We start from the raw sequence: 15089 nt of genomic DNA on the forward strand, positions 1-15089 counted from the left end.
ATTTCTCATCAGAGCCTGATCTCTCCTGGCCACCCGTTCGTATATAGATCTATTTAATAATATTTTCAATTATAAAAGATTAACATTCAATTGCTTTATTTTTAGGGGTTATTATTAGAGCATTCCTACAGTGTAAAGTGATCTATGTAAGATTTTAATTAGATGAGTTTATAGTGAAGTTCTCAGAGAGTGTAAAACGTGGTCTCTTGTTTTTATTAGATTTATTTTTGAATCTTAATACAATTATTAAGTACTCAATTTTTGTTATTGTTTACAAACATATATAATTTCAAGTTCAGGTTTAAAAATCCACTGGAGAATCTGATATTTTATTGTTTTAATAATAAAAGAACATAATCGATTATTCAATTAATTCCTTTGTTTACATTTGTTGATATATTTGTGTTGTCCCAACCGATTACTTTTTATTTTTGGAGGTTAAACACGAAAGAATATTTATTAATATACTGGATAGTTTAAAATCCTCCACATAATCCTTTAAATAATTGCATGTTCCAATGACTTTTTAAGCTTTTTTAAGATCTCATGTCACATAATACGCACGTGCATGAATAAATGAAGACAATCACCAGATCTCGATTTGTCATTTGTAGTACTCACACACACACACACACACACACACACACACACACACACACAAATCAACAATGGCAATGATTACAAACATTAACACATAATGGCTAGTTCTGATAGAAGAGGTGACTTGCTGGTCATGAAATCATTCACTGAGCAATAATGACAAAATGTCTTAAGTGTCAAAAAAATCAAATCACCCTTCCTTGCCAGGCTTCACTTTAAAATGTATTTTAAAAAGTAGAATCTCGATAGCGCGATTATTAATGCATAAAGTTCCTCAAGGAGAAAGACAATGATTGATACCGTACTCGACAGAGCATGGCTATATCACCAGACTCAAAATTAAAAATATTGTATATTAGTGATTGAAACAGCGAGGGACAGCTTGATGACTACGCTTAGTTTCCTTTCAATAATCATATGGTTTTGCTTTCTTGAGAGCCGGGCAAGTGAAGTGAGACGCCGCAATTGCAACTGAATGAGCAGTTTGATTGCCACTTTGCAGGGAGTGGTCGAGTAGTTGAGCAGTTTCGTGACGCCCACACATCACTTTCCCCACGATATCATGAAGCGCCATCCTGCTAACAATGCCAATTTCTTTACCGCGCAAGAAGAAGCTTCCCTGCCTTTCCCACAGCGTGTTGCAGACTTCGCCTTAGTTACGACTCCAAACAATCAAAGTGTCTTTACCTTTTTGCGACAATATTATTTTACGCTGAACAAGAATAAATCAGCATTTTCCACATCTTATGATTTTGCGATCAGGGGAAAATGGCATACCTTGCATGGTCGTTTGGCCTCTTCATCTTTCCTACATTGTTCCTCACTTCCTTAACTCTGGGAAGTAATACGACTTGTAAGTATCCATTATAATTATCTTTATCTGTATATATTCCTAATTCAATATTCTTAATCAACTTATTTACTTTAGGATATTTGCATTTTGGGGAAAAGGAGACAAACAGTCATATCGTACATAATACTGAATTAGATCGAAGGATATAAGTCTCTACTATTTTATCAATGTGCCATTAAACCTAAAAATAACATATTAGGTAAACTTGAATGAGACTGATTTATTTGCGATACCAGATGTCAACTTGTTAAGCGTGAATCTGAAAATTTAAACATGAAATCAATTATAAGCAAGGGTTTCTGACAGTTCAGATTATGTAAAGATTATCTATACACTAGAATTAAAGTTCATTTATGTGTATGTTGAATTTTGAAAGAAATAATGCACTGCTTTTACATTACCACCGCAGCTGCGTATTCAGAGGAATTACTTCTGTATCAGTCGTGCCAAGTTTTTTCATGTATGCTTTATACTCATTGTCATTTCATTATGACGTAACATTGCACTGTTGCCAGGATGCGCGCTGGGTGTTAGGATGCCTAGCATTGATGCGTTTAAACGCGCATCCTTGGTAACACGGTTGCAATATATTGTTATGGCTTAATTTTGTTATTGTTCTCTCAGTATCAACATTTGAGAAAGGGCGGCGAGACGCTCGAAAATTTGTGTGAAGAAATAAACCGTTGGTGAATACAGCATGAACTTTGTTGCAGCTTTGTTACTTATCTTTTTATCTTGCCAACACGTGGAATACCTTATCAACATATATATATATATTTATATATATATATATATAATACAAATAATGAATGTTTATGAGTGCAATGGACAGAATATTTCATGAGGTGTTAGATGAAATGATCCATTCAACGAGGGGCAGCCGAGTTGAATGGATCAAACATTTCATCTTTCACCGAATGAAATATTCTGTCCATTGCACGAATAAAAAACATTTATTATTTATTTTATATAACGCCTGAAAGAGATTCTTGCCCGTTCATGTTTTATTAATTTAGAAATAATACGGAGCTTTAGATTTTAGACGCGCGGAATTTCAGAGGGGAAAAAACATGATCTGAGCGTGCGCAGAAGCGTGCGTCAACTACTACTGCGCACGCTCAGATCATGTGTTTTTTCCCCTTTGAACGTCCGCGCGTCTAAAATCTAAAGCTCCCTAATATAATAGAGTATCAGAGATCGCGAGAGTGCTCACTGGTTACGCTAGGTAGCGCGCTGTCGCACACATACACTGTAAAACGCAAGCGTATACGCGTAGGGCTCTCAGTGAGCATGCAATAGAGCAAATCGTATGGATCCAAAATTACACGGATGATGACGTCATAGTGAAATGGGCCGAATAATCAATGTCAAACAACCAATCAAATGGCAAGGATCTCTTCCGGCGTTATATAAATATATATATATATATACATATATATATATATATATATGTATATATATATATATATATATATATATATATATAACATATTTATAGCAATAATAAAGTCACAACAGAGGAATGCAGGGAATGCATTAATAGCCAATCTTGATTTCATGAATAATCCGAATTTTCGAGGAACCTTCCTCTTCTTCAGGGATGACAGTGCGAATATTCACAATGATTATTAAGATTGAGGTGTTACTACCCTGCTAGCGCGCGCAATAAGTGTCATATTTATAGGTAGCGCGCATAAAATAATGAATGTTAATGTTCATTATTCCTAACATATTTATAGGTATTTATTTATTTTTAGGTGTAATAACATGTATCTCACATAATCGTAATACAGAGATTCTTATGACGTATCTAACATTATAAAGAAAATACAATACTTGGAAAGATATGACTTAACAAACGTAATTATGGAGAAAGTGTTTTTCCCTGTTGTAACAATAACCTTCTAAATCTCACCAGAACCTGGATATCTCGGATGCTTCCACGTTGATGGACAACAAGTTCTGTCTTTTCTTCACAATAAATCAGGCGTTCATTCTAAAGAAATGTGTATGTCTACCGGTAGAAGAAAAAACAGAAAACATGAAATTGTTGTTGTATCTCAAGAACAAAGTATGTGTTTTACATCAGAGGCATATAAATTATGCCAATGTCATATCGGACGGAATGTTTCGTTATGAATGGACATGTCATAGGTACAGTGGCGTACCGTGGGTCAAGACATTGGGGGGGGGGGCACCTCGTGGAAAGTAATTTTGAGGGTGTGTATGCTTGTGCGTGCGTGCGTGTGTGTGTATGTGCGCGCGTGTGTGCGTGCGCTGTGTACAATACATAACGGAATGTGATTGTAAGTTTTCTATACATGGATTATGGAATGACGGTGTAAAAAGACAAATTACTGGCAGGAACATCTGTGGCCCGTTGCATAAAACTTACCGTTGAATTTCAATGGTAACTACCGTCAAAATTAGGCTTCACAACCAATCAGCATCAAGGATTATAAAATTTACCGCTAATTTGAAGGCTTACCGCTAGAAAGGAGCGGTAAGTCCAGCGGTAAGGGTTTTATGCAACAGGGCCCAGGAGAATGGCATAACAATTAAATGCGAGCGAGCGAAGCGAGTGAGCTTGAAATTTTGACATTTTACAGTCCAAAACTGCCGTTTGTAGCTATATTCTTTCGCTTTGGAAATTAAGGGGGCGCACCGGGCGCAACTGCTGGCAATTACTGGCAGTAACATCAGGAGAATGGCATAACGATGAAATGCGAGCGAGCGGGCTTGAACATTTTGACATTTTACAGTCCCAAAACTGCCGTTTGTAGCTATATATTTTTTTTTTCGCTTTGGAAATTAAGGGGGCGCACCGGGCGTAACTGCTAATAATTACTGGCAGCAACATTAGGAGAATGGCATAACGATGACGAGCGAGCGAAGTGAGAGAGCTTGAAATTTTTGACATTTTATAGTCCAAAACCTGCCGTTTATAGCTATATTTTTTCGCTTTGGAAATTAAAAGGGGGTGGAGGGGGAGGGTGCTCCCCTCCCCCCCCCCCCCGATTTGCCACTGGTAGTCAAGGGTGTCGGTTTATTTTCATGATTGGGGGAGGTATGACCAGCGAGAGGGCGTCGAAGTGACCAAGGGAGGGAAGGATGTCCAAAATTTGAGCTTTAGAGCATCGCCTATGTGTCTGTGTTTGAGTGTGTTTTATATACATGGAAAAGTTAGGAAACAGCCCAGGTCAAGTCTTATTATTGGCAATGCAAAGCATTTTAATATAGACTGGTATGTAAAGCAACACTGCAAAATCAATGATCTAGCTTTGATATAACAAAGCGTATTTAAGATACAAAGGTGTACATCCTGCATCACATTGCGAACAGTGCAGCGACTCTTTTTGCCGTTCGGATGTTCTGAGTACACTGCGCACATCTTGCTTATATTCAGAATGCCAACTAGGAATCACGCTGAATCAGGGCTTTTTGAACAATGTTTTACACTATATACCTCTTTAATTATGGTTAAAAGAAGTCTTAGAAAAATGTCTTATTTCTTGATCTCCCTTTCATGTCGATTTCAAAAGCAGTTTACTAACCCTTGAATTACCATGTTGTCAAGGTTTTTTTTTCGTGTTTTTTTCGTTCCCCCCCCCCCCCCCCCCAGCGGATGTGGGGGGGGGGAACGTGCTCTCCCGTGCGCCCCCCTCCCCCGTAGTTATGCCACTGCATAGGTAGTCATATCAATCAGGTCAACTCGTGTATTATACATTGTTAACAGTGAGTATTTTAGTGAAGATTTCAGTGATGTGAGATAAGGGAAAGACAAAAAACGACAAATTCAGCGATGATTCCAGTCAAGTATTCTTCATACCAAGACCAACGACATTACATTGTGATGCAATCATCACAAATTCACGAATCATTGAAGCTATGCCGCTGCATTTTATCAAGACCTGAAAACGCCAGAGTACAATACCCCCTTTTGTGTATTAGGGCGATTAATATTGTTCGTCTACATTATGTTGAAGCATAAACCATTTAAGCCCCACAAAGAACGGTGCAAGAGTTAATGTGTTGACGCCGATCATTTTTTTTTTTTGCGATACAATTTTTTCCCCTTTTATGCACCTCTCTTCTGCTTTTGATAAATTGAAAGATGCATAGGCCATGTCGCCATAAAAGGAATCACAAAGTTTATTATTTTGACGACATTGAGTACTTCTGTACATAATTTTTGTATGCATCATGTATGTTTGTTCGATATCATGGCACTTGAACAATCACATATCCCTGTGGTCTGTATTGTTTTGACGCTCATCTAGAAGTAATACTGGAGGTATTGATTTCATACTGTATCATTGATTGACACTTCGCCATGCTAATGTTATCTATGGAAGTGACTGCACGCCATGTGTCGGGTGCACGTCAAGAGACCGACGCCCACGAGTCGTACAGCTCATAAGTCATACAGCCCATGAGTTATACAGATCAAGAGTCATACAGCCCATGAGTTCGACACTAAGCTAACAAGACCCACGAGACCGACACATTAATCCCCGTGTTGTATCTGTCGAAGTCATAGGCTTGTGTCAAACTCATGGGCTGTATGACTCGTGAGCTGTATGACTCATGGACTTGCTTTCAATGTCGATTTCGTAGGCTGATGACTAATTGTGTCAGTCTATTGGGATGACCCCGACTACACTGCTTCTGCTATGCAATTTATTTCTTTGCACCGTCCCATAGTGTAAAGTATTTGTTTGCTTGTTAAACAAAATATCCATGTAAGAATTTCACCATAATTACATGTACTTTATAAAAAAAAAAAAATCTTTCACAAAGACCATTTAGCATTGACACATTGTGTAAATTGTATGTTAACATTTTCTCTAAATATGTAGAATTATATAATAGAGCCGGACCGAGCCGGACCGAACAAGAATTGATTTATTAGAAGTAGAAGAAATTCCACCATTACACGGATTCAAGTTGTGTTCAACATAATGATTTTTGAATATTTTGTAAAGATGTCTAACTCCTTCAAAATGGTGCAGTCAAAAATGTCATCAGCTAAAACTGTCACCTGGGGGCATTTCATGAAGCATTTTGTCTGACAACTTGTCGGACAAATTTACTTTCAGCCAATCAGATGCAAGGAATTCAGTAGCTTTTAACAGTTTGTCAGACGAAATATCTGACAAAACGCTTCATGAAATGCCCCCTGATCGTTCATCTCATCGTCAATGCACTTTGTTCTCCATTACAGCCACTGAAATACAAAACGTCTCAGTATTGTTCATGAACCATTTTCCAAATTGATAATGAGAAAATAAACATGAATATATACCAACAATTACCTGGTTTCGTACTTGTGAAGATTCTCGCCATCAGGAAAAATGAAAAGCATTGTTAATATGTACAGCTGTAATTGATAAGTGTGGCTATTTGCTTCGGAGCGTATCAATATCATCCCCTTAAACACAGTGGAATGATTCTAGACCTATATTGTGTGACAAATGGTTGAATAACCTCACATCACCAACTCACTCACCTGCCCCATGGCGGTTGCCGTTGGGGCGCTACAGATGACCTAGCAACCAGTCCTTTCCATCCTTTCCCTGTCCTTCGCATGAGTGACCGCTTCACTCAGCTTCAGTCCTGTCCATTCTGTGATGTTGTCTTCCCATCTCTTTTTCTGTCTTCCTCTCTTCCTTCCTCCTCTGACTGTTCCCTGGAGTACTGTCTTGACAAGCCCATCTCTTCTTGTTACGTGGCCGAACCATTTTAGTTTGCGTCTCTTGATGGTGGTGAGAAGATCTTCATACGGACCAATGGCTTGCCTTATTCTGTTTTTGACTTCCTCATTGGTCATGTGATCTTTGTAAGAGATGCCAAGCAGTCTTCTGAAGCATCTCATTTCTGAGGCCTGAATCCTCTTTTCTAATTCTGCTGTAAGAGTCCATGTTTCACAAGCATACAGAAAAACTGAGTGTACAAGGGAACGCAAGAGTCTTATTTTTGAGCTGAGCTTGATTGTCTTGTCCTTCCAAATGATGTTCAATTTAGCAAGTGTTGCAGCTGTCATTGCAATTCTGGCTAATACTTCAGGTTTGGACCCCTCATCTGAAACTATTGCTCCAAGGTATTTGAAGTTCTTCACGGTTTCAAGCTTTTCTCCATTGGCAGTGATGTCAGTTTGGATTCCATTGATATTATTTGTCATCAGTTTTGTTTTGTTTGCATTGATTTCCATGCCGTAAGCTGTGGAGGATCTGTCTAGTTGCCTGACCAGGTTCTCCAGTTCTTGTTCCGAGCCTGCGAGTCCATCTATACCTCACATGATAATGTAATATATGTGAGAGCAATGCATTGCAACTGTTTGTGCTGGAATATTTTGAATTCAATATGAAAGGTCAAGGGAAAAGGGGGGCTAAGTTCCCCTGAATTGGATTGATGTGATATGTAATCCTTCACCCCGCATGCCCAGTACAGTCGCCGTACACCGAGGTCTTGATTTTGAATCCAGAGCTTGTAATGTTGTTTATCCAAGATTTTGATGATATGAAATATATCTCATATCCTTTCAGATGAATATCGATGTCAAATAAAGGGAAAATTAAATTTGGAGAAAAGCGATTCATCTCTTTACATGTGCGTAATATTCAGTTCAATTATAAGTTGGATGATTTTTAGGCAAAAGTGTTAGGGCTAAACAAAAGCAAGAAACACAACTGTACAGGCGGCGCTGAATGATAATTTTAAGTAGGTGAGGGGAGAGAATGATGAATTATGAGGTATATTATATATATATATATATATATATATATATATATATTTCAGTATTTGAGACCTATGCTCCGTTTTTAAGATCTTCAAGATCTATGATTTATTTTTTACGGCGTTCTTCTTCTACTAATTCTTTTACTTATATATTACATATATATATATATATATATATATATATATATATATATAAATCAAGAAGTAGACTGGTTGTCACAGGGGACTTTCCTCTGAATGTGGGGAACGAAAGTCCTCCCTGCGACTGGGATCTTTTCTATAGTCAAAGGTTGACTTTCTCTAAATGCAGCAGATTGTTAGCAGACCATTCACTCATTCAACTCTTTCGACTTGTGCAGTGCAACTACAGTGCCTCGAAAGAAGTAGCCAATCACACAGTGTTCTTACAATATAACACTCAATAAGATTTATTATACTGGTCTCAAATTGTGGTCGTTTACCACAATAGCATAGTACAAACTTGAATACAGGTATCCAATTCCACTTGATCTTGAGCTTGGTTGCTCTGCTCGTTGGTTTATTCTAGAAGCTCCCGTGCTTGGTTGCTCTAGGTTGTCGACGATGCCCTGCCTGAAGTAGCGGGTCGTCTCCCCTTACTTCTGGTCCTCTCTGGAACCCTAAACTTGGTCCTCGCTGGAACCCTAAACGATGGCTCTCTCCCTGGAACCCTAAACACCCTGTTAATTTGATACCATCCCTTATAATTTGTGGTCTTTGGTTATTCCTGATTCTATTCATATGACTTCAACAAAACATATAATTATATATTCCATCATATTAACATTGATTAGCCACACATAATTTCCATAATAATGTTTCACCATGGATCATTATCTTTCAATGTTGAATAGGGGTGATTAATCAGCCCATTAAAATTTAAGCGTTAATTGTTCTAATTCTCTATTTCTTTCACAATGCAATTAAAGTTCGGTTTGACATACAAACATCACACATACAATGCCATATCGGAAATTACATAGAAACTTACAAGGCACAAACAACTTGAATTAAATGATCGTGTACTTACAACAATTGTTGGTGTTTACACGCGAATCCTCCTAGATTCTCTGCTGGACGGTCAGGCTGTCCAAGCCGAAATGCAACAATCCCTGAATCACACTGATTCCAAATAACACTCTGCTACTCTCTAACTTCGCAATCTCGAAGTAACGTAGCCTGGTCCTGAGTGTTCCGCAAATAATGTGGCATCTGAATTTTATGCCCAAACACTGCATATTTATACATTTGTTGGACCATAGGTCTCCATGTAAAATTAATTAAATGAAGTGACTTCCTAGAAAGTTTTCATAGAAGTCCTGCCCCCTTTTCTTATTGGTTGGCGTTTTCTGTCTGTCAAAACTTTCCTGAGTATCTCATTTTGCATTGGTCAAGCCTCTGCTTGACGTCATCACTTCCTGTCCACGGAAACCAAAATTCTTTGAAGTGGTCCTGTTTTGACCTAGCTAGAAACTTGTGTCTGACGTCGTGAATGACGTCCACATACCAGTTAGTATGAGGCATACTACCAGAGATACCCTTTCCTCGTATTTTGACGTCATGTAGGGTTTACTCATCCCCAAAACATTTAATTCCAACTCACTCTCTTTTACTTTGATTGTGCATCGCAAAATCTCCTTATATGGTTATTTTGATGCAAGCTTTTGTCTTTAAAGCTGCACTTCTTTTATAACCATTGCGATAACATCAATTTCTTACATGAGCTACATAATAAACAGTAGTACAATGTGACAAATTATTACGTGACAAATACAAAATATATCATATCATGACACTGGTAACGTTTTTTGTTTGTTTTTTGCAAATAAAGAATGAGTTTATTCGACTCAAATTATTTCAAAGTGTTCAGCGACCTCCGCCTTCTTAAGGAGTCTTTTCTCCCTGGAGCCAATACGTGAATTTTCAAGATGTTTGTGTGATTGTGTGATTGTGTGTGTGTGTGTTCGTGTTCGTGTTTGTGTAAAACACATTAAACATTTTCTATATAGTATATTCAGGCTCCCCTTCCTTGTTAAAGGTTGTCTTGAATTATATATTTTTTAATGCATTCTTTATAATATCCTTAAAAAGTCAAAAACACAAGACCCTTGATGTCCTACATAATTCTGTGTAAAATTAATTGTGCATCGCATTTTAAACAAATCATGATTATATTTCCACTTGTCCACCCTCTCAGTGGTACATCAAAAATATACAGTTGTGTCATTGGGAAAGCACATGGTAAACCAGTATGACACGCAAAGTAAACTGGGTGCTTCGGACGTCAGTGTTCCCGGAAATCCTGAAGAGAACGGAAATAACTGAAGGCATCGAGAATGAACAACAACAACCAGTTATAAAGTGGAACGTAAATGATTTACTACACATGAATCGATCCAAATATAAAGTATATTAAGTAACGACTACGATGTAGTAGCAAAGCAGTATTGTATACTTAGCGCAGGTTACTGAATCTATAATCATAAAGATAAGGCACATTGTAGCATGGTATCTCAGTTGAAATACATTCGAATCTGCAAGTAGCTCATTCCAGTAACTAATGCAAAGAGTAGCTAAAACAACAACAGAAATTATTTTCGACATTATCTAATCTCAGGATTTTTTTTCTACCAGGTTACGTTATTTTCCGGTTACGAAAACCAAAATAAGAACAAGCACACTGATACACCCCTTCCACACATACACACACACACACACACACACACACACATATATATATATTTATATATGTATATGTATAATACATAAGTATGTATGTTTATAGGTGAGAAAGGAAGAAGAAATCGGTGCGTAGCTTTGACATCATTATTTCTCTTACTGTTTATCCTTTTCGGAAAAGTGCAAGAGTTGAAAAATTGATCTCCGCCGGGAATCGAACACGGGTCTTTGGCATGGAACGCCAACGCCTTAACCGCTCGGCCACATCTATATAGGTTTGATTATATTTTGATTGTATTGATTATATATAATTGTAACGAAATTCGGTGGAACCGATTCGATTTAACTGCTCGATTAGTATTTGTTATGATCGATAGTGTCGATAACATAAAGGGGCACAATATCGAAACGTTGGACAAACGTTTCAAGGTGGTAGTGCCTCATTATGAGTTTAAACATTTAGTATTAGATATATGGTTACTTGTTTGTCACGGGCAAGTTTGGGTTATTTAATACCAACTCCGGTTTAGACCGATGATACATGCCGAATTATAGTAACCATGTACAAGAGATACTGTTAAAACGTATAATCATTGTACGAATTTTGTAACCACGCCAACATTGTAAATAATTTAAATCAAAACTGGGGGTATTACTCGCGTCGCTTGCGGCCGTGCGAGATTGCCACCTCATTCCGCGATAGGAGGAGAGGTTTATAAACTGGCCGTTGTGTGACATAGTCCGCAACAAGTAGCCCGTGTATGATAATTTCCAATGTGTTGTTTATGTTCACTTCTATGTGTTGTAAACTGTACATGTGTTCCTAAATTGCTGGCTTCACTGTGTCTTCTTGAGGGTTCTACCACAATACAACATTTTGGAGAGTGGTGGTACATGTTCCTGAGTTGGAGCGCCGTTCCTGAGAAGACCAACTAGCAAGTCATTGGATTCCGGGTATAATGGTAATGTGACTTGTCGCATAGTCCGTGCCCAATCCAAGTTCCAGTCGTCGCCGTTGGATTTCGGGTATAATGGTAATGTGACTTGTCGCATAGTCCGTACCCAATCCAAGTTCCAGTCGTCGCCGTTGGATTTCGGGAACAGTGGTAATGTGACTTGTCGCATATGCCCTGTGCCCAATCCAAGTTCCAGTCGTCGCCTGAGGAAGTTGGTAACGGTGCGATACAGCACTTTACCCCGTGCCATCAACGACACCTGTGCCACCATATGGTTGTGAAAGGTGTTCCACGTTAGCGTGACTGAGTTGGTAGCAGGGTTGGTAACAAAACTTGGTAGCAGAACTTGGTAGCAAGAGTTGGTACTAAAAGTTGGTAACAAAATAAGTGTACCAATTTAACATCCTCTACACAAGTGACGCTTGGGAGTGACATACTTTAAGTGATGCTGAACTTGGTATGTGTGCCGCTTGTGTTGGTGAGCTGCTTCTGACACAACATAATACATGGTAGTATACAGACTAGTAGTTTTAAGAATTTAAAGGGATCGTTGTAAACTGCAACAAAACGAACCCCGCCTACTCGGCCATCCTGACACGGCTCGCGGAGACATTTGTACAGACAGTCAAATACACTCACATAATTCACGACGAGAAGGCGAGTTCGTCACACATAGTGTCAGGAGTGGGATCCCTATTTGTAACTTTTGTGTAGATAAATGTAGTTAACTGTGTTTTCACTATGGCACGCGAAACGCCATTGTTGGAGTTGTCACTTTTGCTGGAGAGCAAGATTAGCGAAATCGACGACTTGATTGCTCAGGTGTCAGAGTCGGTGCGCAAACAAACTGGAGTAGCACCAACTTCGGTTTCTAACTTACGCTGCTCACCGATGACACTTGGAGGGCGCCCTAACCAGTCGTCACTGCCACCCTCACCAGTGGTGTCACCTCAGCTGTTTGGAGATGTGAATGGAGAGGTGGAGTTGTCAGCTCCGCCATCGGCAAAGCTACTACCTCAGCAGCATCAAACTCCAATGCAGCAGTCGCATTCATCTCGTACAAGTGACCAGCCGATTACATTTGGAGGACAACCAGATGTAATGCCACACCAGTTTGGCCCGAACCAGCGACGTCGAACAGAGCTCTGGGACCAGAGACGTCATTATGATGTTCAGATCAACAGAAGCAACCAGCCGGCTGTCATACCAGACAGATATGATGGCAAAGGACCTGTGCTGGATTATATTTGCCATTTCGAAGCTTGCGCTGGAGTTAACCGCTGGACGGAAGTGGAGACTCTCCAGTACCTGGCTGCCAGCTTGAAAGGAGCTGCTGTCAAAGTATTAGCACAGCAGACGGGACGTCAGTTGACGTACCAAGAACTTGTGAACCGTCTCAAGCACCGCTTTGGACCTGTTTCGCATTCAGAAGTATTCCTGGCAGAACTGCGTACCAGACGACGCAGACCGAAGGAAAGTTTGCAGGAGCTAGGGCAGAGTATTCGCGAGCTTACATCCATGGCATATCCTGAATTCGAGGAAGCGGGCCAAGATAGATTGGCTCGAGGTCACTTTCTCGATGCTATAGTTGACTGGGATATCCGAATCGGCCTCTTCCGGGCTCAGCCTCGTACGCTCGACGAGGCAATCCAAGCTGCTCTCAACACAGAAGCCTTCCTGCGGATGGAGAGTGACCGTCGGCAGTATAACCGAGTCTTGTTGTCACAGGACGCACAACAAGATAACGTAGTAGATGTGAAGGATGAAGACACTGCTGACAAATCCATGGGGGTGTGTGAAAATAACACCACTCTCATGATCGAAGCAGTCAGCGATCTAATAAAGAAGAGGGAGAAGGAGCAACCAGCGCCAATGCCGAGAAACGACTTTGCATTAAAGACTGAGACACTCCCTAAAAGCGAAGAGAAGGAGGACAATCAGCCTTCTGACAACAAGGAGGACACATCCAAGGAGGGTACGAATCCTTCATACGACGGGTGCACACCAGCCAGAGAGGCACCCGAACCAGAGATATCTCAACCGCCACTACCTAGTTCTGCAGCTTCACTTCTGTCATCCACGTTCCAGAAAGGATTGTACGTGAATTTGAACGTGAATGGGCAGGAGGTGATGTTTCTGGTAGACAGTGGTGCATCGCAGTCATATGTCTCAGAAGGAATGTACCTGCGAATGAGACCTGAGCGAAAGCCACCACTTGAACCAGTGACAAGCATCGTTCGTCAAGCAGATGGATCTCGGTTGAAAACAAAGGGACGTGCTACCATGGAACTTCAGCTTGGCTCCTGCTTGTGCCATGTTGACTTGGTAGTAGCTGACATAAGAGCTGAGGGCATCCTCGGTCTGGATCTCTTGATTGGTCTGGAAACCGCGCTAGATTTCGAGAACATGCATCTGCATACTCCATGGGTATCTCTCCCATGTATAAACAATGAGAGACAGAAATGTGCAGCAACGACAGTACCAACATTGGTAAAAGGAACAGAGGTTGCCAACCTGACCAGCCTTGCTGAGGACGACACGGAGACCATGCCTCTCGACGGAGGCATATTTCAGAATCGTGTGCCGCCACATCTGGATGACTTCTGTCAATGCAGTTTGACAGAAACTCCCCCAGAAAGTAATTCATCGGCATTCCAGCTTCTGAGAGACGACTCAGAGGTGTTCTCTACAGGCCGAGCAGAGCTGGGAAGAAGGGCTACACTTCACCAGCGTGTCAACGTCAGCAGAGCAGCACCAGTACGAGTGTGTGACGACTCTTCCTCACCTGCACGCTATTCTCGGTCACCGGGAAGACCACCTGATTATCTACCCCGATCGAGGAGCCACTCTCCGTTGAGGCACGTCCGTTCTTCTCGTCAAACATCGGATTCATTCTGGTAGACCATGCCAGGGTGAAATGTGACATCCCTCGTGTCGACCTGTCTGCTGCAAGGGAGCAGCCAGGTCAGAAAATCAAACGAAGAGACTGTTGAACTCTTAAAAGATGAGTTTCTAACGAACAATAGTCTATGAAAGTTAGACAGATGTGAACTAAAGATTGTAGTTGTCTCATAACGTTGTTATGAACTGTAAGAGTTTTGTGACAGAATAAGTGCACAATACGTTTAGTAGTAAGTGAATTTTGTTTTTGTCACTTTTTCGTTCTTCATGTGTTCGGCTCCAGGGACGAAGCCTGCATGGGGAGGGAGCCATGTAACGAAATTCGGTGGAACCGATTCGATTTA

The sequence above is a fragment of the Diadema antillarum genome, unplaced genomic scaffold (genome assembly GCF_040938485.1).
Source record: "Diadema antillarum isolate AM-2024a unplaced genomic scaffold, OU_Dant_1.0 seq00000688_RagTag, whole genome shotgun sequence".
In the NCBI taxonomy this organism is placed as follows: domain Eukaryota; kingdom Metazoa; phylum Echinodermata; class Echinoidea; order Diadematoida; family Diadematidae; genus Diadema; species Diadema antillarum.